This window comes from Bos grunniens, chromosome 1, assembly GCF_055505025.1.
Source record: "Bos grunniens cultivar Pamir isolate PY7600 chromosome 1, Bosgru_T2T1.0, whole genome shotgun sequence".
In the NCBI taxonomy this organism is placed as follows: domain Eukaryota; kingdom Metazoa; phylum Chordata; class Mammalia; order Artiodactyla; family Bovidae; genus Bos; species Bos grunniens.
This window is the reverse complement of record NC_141165.1, coordinates 111,376,407-111,382,406: the sequence shown is the minus strand read 5'-3', so window position 1 is coordinate 111,382,406 and position 6,000 is coordinate 111,376,407.

The window sequence follows — 6,000 nt, the reverse complement described above, 5'->3', positions numbered from 1 at the left end:
TTAGTGTTCTTATTTTCTGTTCCAGTTAATTGTTGCTGGGTTTGTTTGTTTTAAGCAAAGAGACATGTTGTTATTACTGTTGCCCAGATTGTTGGCTGAAGTAATGGGAGATTTAAAATTGTTTTTTGGAATCTACATAACTGAGCACATAGTTTGAGAGCATTATGGTATCTCGGGTTTGAAGAGACTTAATCCAAATTCTCCCCTCCCTCTACTGCCAAAATGTCATCTAGTGTGTGCTGTAGGAAGTCCTTGCCAAAGCATATCTTCGAAAATTCCTAAGTGTTAGAAGGTATTCTGTTACTAGTGACTGCCATTGAGTATCTCTGAATATTTTCTTAATGTTTACAATGCTCTTGTCCAATAGGTCAAGTCTTAGTAAATGAAAAGATTGAACTACATTTTAGAATTAAGATTCATTTCTAGTTTAATTACAAATTAAGGCTATTAATTTGTTTTCTTATAACTAATTATCAAGGTTAATTTGATACACTGTGGAGCAATTTTTCAAGTTACTTTCTTGCTGAGATGAAGATACTTTTTAATTTTTTTCAACTTCATTTTGAGAAGATTTCAAACTTAGAAAACATTGCAAAAATATATGAAGTATTTCCCATGTTCTTCTAGTGACAACATATAACCACAGGACAATTGTCAAAATCAGGGAATTAACATTATTAAAACACTGTCACCTTTTACTACTATTCTACAGACCTTACTCAGATTTCACCATTTGCTCCACTTTTACAAACTGGCCTGTACTTTTCAAAAAGTCTAAGGTCATAAAAGACAAACTCCGAAGAGTCCCAGATTAAAGGAGTTTAAGAGAGATGACAGTTAAACAAAGTGTGATAATGAAGCGAATCTTCAACTACGGTCTTTTATGACCTTAGACTTTTTGAAAAGTACAGGCCAATTTGTAAAAGATCTCCCAGTTTAGGGTTTCCCTAATGTTTAAATTGTTTAATGCACTTTTGGCAAAAGACACCTGATGGATACTCAGTGCATCTGCAAGCACATGATGTCAGTTTGTCCTCTTACTGCTGCTGCTAAGTCGCTTCAGTCGTGTCCGACTCTGTGCGACCCCATAGACAGCAGCCCACCAGGCTCCCCTGTGCCTGGGATTCTAGAGGCAAGAACACTGGAGTGGGTTGCCATTTCCTCCTCCATGTCCTCTTAATAGTAATGTTAATTTTGACCACTTGGTTAGGGTGGTATTTGCCAGATGTATCCAATGTCAAATTTGTAATTTTTCCATTTGTAATTAGTATCTTATGGGGAAATTATTGTCTCATATTTCTCATATTTTTGCCCACTAATTGGCAGACATTCATAGTTTTTGTTTTTGGGGGTTTTTTCCTTAGGCTTTTTATTGAAACAGTTATTAATGTAGGATTTGCCAAATGATGAGTTTTCTATTTTCATCTTTGCTTCTACTTTTAGTAGTTCAAATTCTGTTCGGAAATTTCCATCTGCATTCTTTATTCAAATACTATGTTGATAATGGGCTCATGTATTTTTAATGTTATTCTATAGGTTAGAGTGCATTACTATCATATATTTTATTACTCAAACTCCCACATTTGCCCATGCAAACCCCTTTGCATTGGCCCCTGTGCCTTTTTGACATGTCACCATTCTTAATATTTTCTGGCACCAGAAGATGTTCTGGACTCATCTCGTATTTTCTCTTCTCTCACCTTAGAATCAATGATTTCTGTAAGCATCCATGGTTCCTTTCAAACCTATTTAGAAGCCAAAATCTGCACTAAGTGTACACTTTGGTACTGAAGTGTCATTGCTTCCAGCCTGCTTAACAGAGCTAGAAAAATATGTATGTATATATACATCTGTATCAATTTCTAGATCTGTTAGGTGTTATGTATTTGTGTGTGTGAATTGTATGTGTATATGTATGTATATACTATGTATGTATCTCCTTGAGTTCATATAGATACTTCCATTACAACACCAACACCAGATTCATTCTAGTCTTTCTCCTTTCTTATTTATTACTCGTCCAACAGTAAGAAATCTGACTTTGACTATTTATAATCTTTTCACTTATGTGCTTAATTTCTAGAATACACAAGGTAGTTCCAGAGTTATTCGTAATTTCCCAATGAAAAACTACTAACCAGAGTACAGTATTTGTATATAGTTCCTTTATAGTATTAAAAGTACATAAAATACTGGTTTACAAAGGTTAGTTATTTGCTCCCCCTTTTAGGGTGGTTGTATTACTCACTTGTAATGCATTTGTGTTTCATAATTCCTGCTCACTCCTTGTTAATGTTATTTGAAATATTAGCATAGGTCTAAAAGTTGAAACTGTACAAACATGTCACTCCCTATTCTTTCTCATTCTCTTCCTCCTGTCCTTTCTGTCTTGTTTGCACCTATCCCCTATAAGTAATCCATCTTTGGTTTATCCTTGTTTCCTTTTGAATAAATAAATAAATCGGTGTTTATTATATCTGATTTCTTACATGAAATGTAATATAGTTAATCCTATCCTCTCCACCCCGCCCCACCCTTTATAGTATATCGTGGAAACTATGCCAGTTCATGGAGATCTTTCTCAAAAAAAATTTTTAAAGGCTGCATAATACTCTACTGTGGGAATATACCATAGTCAGTGCAATTATTCTTATTTGTATGGGCATTTAGGTCATTCCCAATGTTTTGCCATTACAGTGCTGTAATTGAATAACCTGTACACGTGTATTTTTTTATTGGGATGTATCTTCCTTCAGGTAAACTCCCAGAAGTAGGATGCTGGGCCAAAAAATATATATGCATATACATATGCATATCTATTCTTATTAGATATTGTCAAATTCTCCTTAAGGATTGTACCAGTTGGTTTCCCCACCAGAAATGTATGAGTGCCTCTTCCCACAGCCTTGCCAGCACAATGTGTTTGCCATGCTTTTTTAATTTTTGCCATCTCTGATAGGTTTTTTAAAATGGGATGTTAGAGTCATTTTAATTTGCATCTCTCTAGCTATGAGTGAGATTGAATATCTTTTCACAGGTTTAGGGGAAGTTTGAGATTCTTTTTATGAATAGCCTATTTCATTCCATTTTATTATTGGGTTTTTGGTCTTTCTCAAATTTTAAGAATCTGTCATTTTTTAACTTTATATATTCTGTAAATATTCTATCCCAATTATTAGTTGCCTCTGGCTTTAATTATGGAGTTCTTTGTAATACAGAAAGCTTCCTTTTATATATAGTGAACTTTGCTTATTGATTTTCAATTTTGTTAGTTATAAAGACTTTCTCTATACTGAAGTCAAAGATGCGTTCATGTTGTTTTTGTAGTGCTTCATTTTAAAATGTATTGTTTCATTTTAAAATTTAGATTCCTCATCCACTTGGAGTATATTCTTGTGCATTTTTGAGGTCAAGATCTACTTTTAGTTAAATCTTTATGATATTAAGCCATCCTAATCAGAAGTAGTCTGCTTTTGTATTTTTGGGGTGTTAAATTTTTTCTCATAGGTTTTGCATATTTCTTGTTAAACTTCTTCCTAAATAGTCAGTCATCTTTGTTGCTATTAAAATGAGGTTTTCTCTATCATGTGCTGGTTATTTCAGGATATGAAGGCAGTTTCTATATGTTAATTCTGTCTCCTGCTATCTTACTAAATTCTTCAGAGTTTTATCATTGATTCTCAAGAATTTCCTAGGTGTACCATAATATCATTTGCAAAGAGATGACTTTTATCAATTTTTGTGGTTATTTTTCTTGTCTAATTGTATTCCTTAATACCTCTAATACAATATTGAACAGTAGTAGAATAAATGGATATCCTTGCTTTATTCTCAGAGCAATGTCTCCAGGGTTTTAAATAAGCCCCTGACTTTAGGACCAAGGTAAACATGTTAAAAACAAAACATAAATTCCTAATTTTAAAAAAATAAAACATTTGGCTGTGCCAGGCCATAGTTACAACATGCTGGATGTTCAGTCTTTAGTTGCAGCATGTGAACTCTTAGTTGCAGCGTTTGTGATCTAGTTCCCTGACCAGGGATAGAACCTAGACTCCCTGCATTGGGAGCATGGAATTTTAGCAACTTGACCACCAAGGAAGTCCCCATAAATTCCCAGCTCTCCTAAGAGCTTTTATCAGAAGTAGGTGTTGAATTTTTTTGAAAGATTCTTCAGCATTTTATCAGTGAGGGCAAACTAATACAAAGAATTGTTAACATCAGAACTCTCAGGTGTAGAAGTAGCAACTGCAGGTAGAAACTGACTACCCACAAGGCTGAGAGAATAAGTGAATAAGGGAAAGACATCTCAGAGGAGGGGCCCAGAGGCTGAAATCAGATCTTTGAGGAGATAACAGCTGCTAGTTTCAGGGAAGAGCAACATACCAAGCTTCCCATCGCCACAGTGAAGACAAATTTTGGAAACTCATGATTGAACTTCTGCATGAAAAGTCCCTTGGTGATATGTAGCCCTTTACCCCCACAAGAATCCACTGTTAGTAATAATTGGTTTTAGTTATTTACATTTTACTTCATTTCCCTATAGTTTCCAAATTTTCTATGTTTATCCCACGTTACTTTGATAACTGGAGAACTGAGTGGGGAATAGAGGTATCTCTAAATAAGGTAAATTAGCTGTCATGCTTGGGCCTCACGGATGTGAGAACTTTTCAGACCAAAAGCCTTGGGCTACATCACAATAAACACCTACTAAATTATTGCACGTGGACATAGAACTCTTATTCACATCTTGTGTTTTTTTAATGTAGATGTTCTGTTCTAAACTTTCTTTTCTTGTAAGTATAAGTCCTCTTTGGGAGTGTCTTATTTTTCTTATCAGCTGAATTCACATTGCTTAATATTTAGAAAAAAAAGTTGTATACTATGTAGAATATCAAGGATGACAAGTATAACTGATTGATGTCATCCAAATACACCAAAAATGAATTTCACTCAGAATCCAGCAGTATTTTCCTGATCTCATGATAGTTATATAGCTGAAGTTATTTTATTCCTGCTTTTATTTTATATATATATTAATATATATCTAAATTATATTTAGATATAAAGATTTATATTATCTATTATATATATAACTGCTTTTAGAATTCCATGACTAATCTTAGTTAATGTGAAATGGTTAGATCAGTAGCAACTATGAATTTACCCATGTAACCATGACTGAAAATAAAGTTCCTAAATAATACTTCAAGAATATATAATTATTATGCCGTGATTTTAATAAAAAGAAATATTGTATCAACATTCACACAACTAAGATCATGGCATCTGTTCCCATCACTTCATGGCAATTAGATGGGAAAACAATGGAAACAGATTTTATTTTCTTGGGTTCCAAAATCATTGCAGATGGTGACTGCAGCCATAAAGTTAAAAGATGCTCGTTGGGAGAAAAGCTATGACAAACCTAGACAGCATATTAAAAAGCAGAGGATTACTTCGCTGACAAAGGCCCATATAGTCAAAGCTATAGTTTTCCAGTAGTCATGTATGGATGTGACAGTTGGGCCATAAAGGCTGAGCATCTAAGAACTGATGCTTTTGAACTGTGGTGTTGGAGAAGACGATTCTTGAGAGTCCCTTGGACTGCAAGGAGATCAAACCAATCAATTCTAAAGGAAATCAGTCCCGAATATTCACTGGAAGGACTGATGCTGAAGCTCAAATACTTTGGCTACCTGATGCAACGAGCTGACTCACTAGAAAAAAACAGAAAAAACTAGAAAAACGAGCTGACTCACTAGAAAAAACAGAAAAAACTAGAAAAAATCTGGCAAAGATTGAAGGCAGGAGAAGGGGACAACAGAGGATAAGTTGGTAGCATCACTGACAATGGACATGAGTTTTGACATCGGGAACTGGTGGACATCCACAAGATGGTGAAGGACAGGGAAGCCTGGTGTGCTGCAGTACATGGGGTCGCAGAGTCGGACACAACTGAGCGAATGAACACCACCACCTTTGTATCAAGTACTGCAAAGA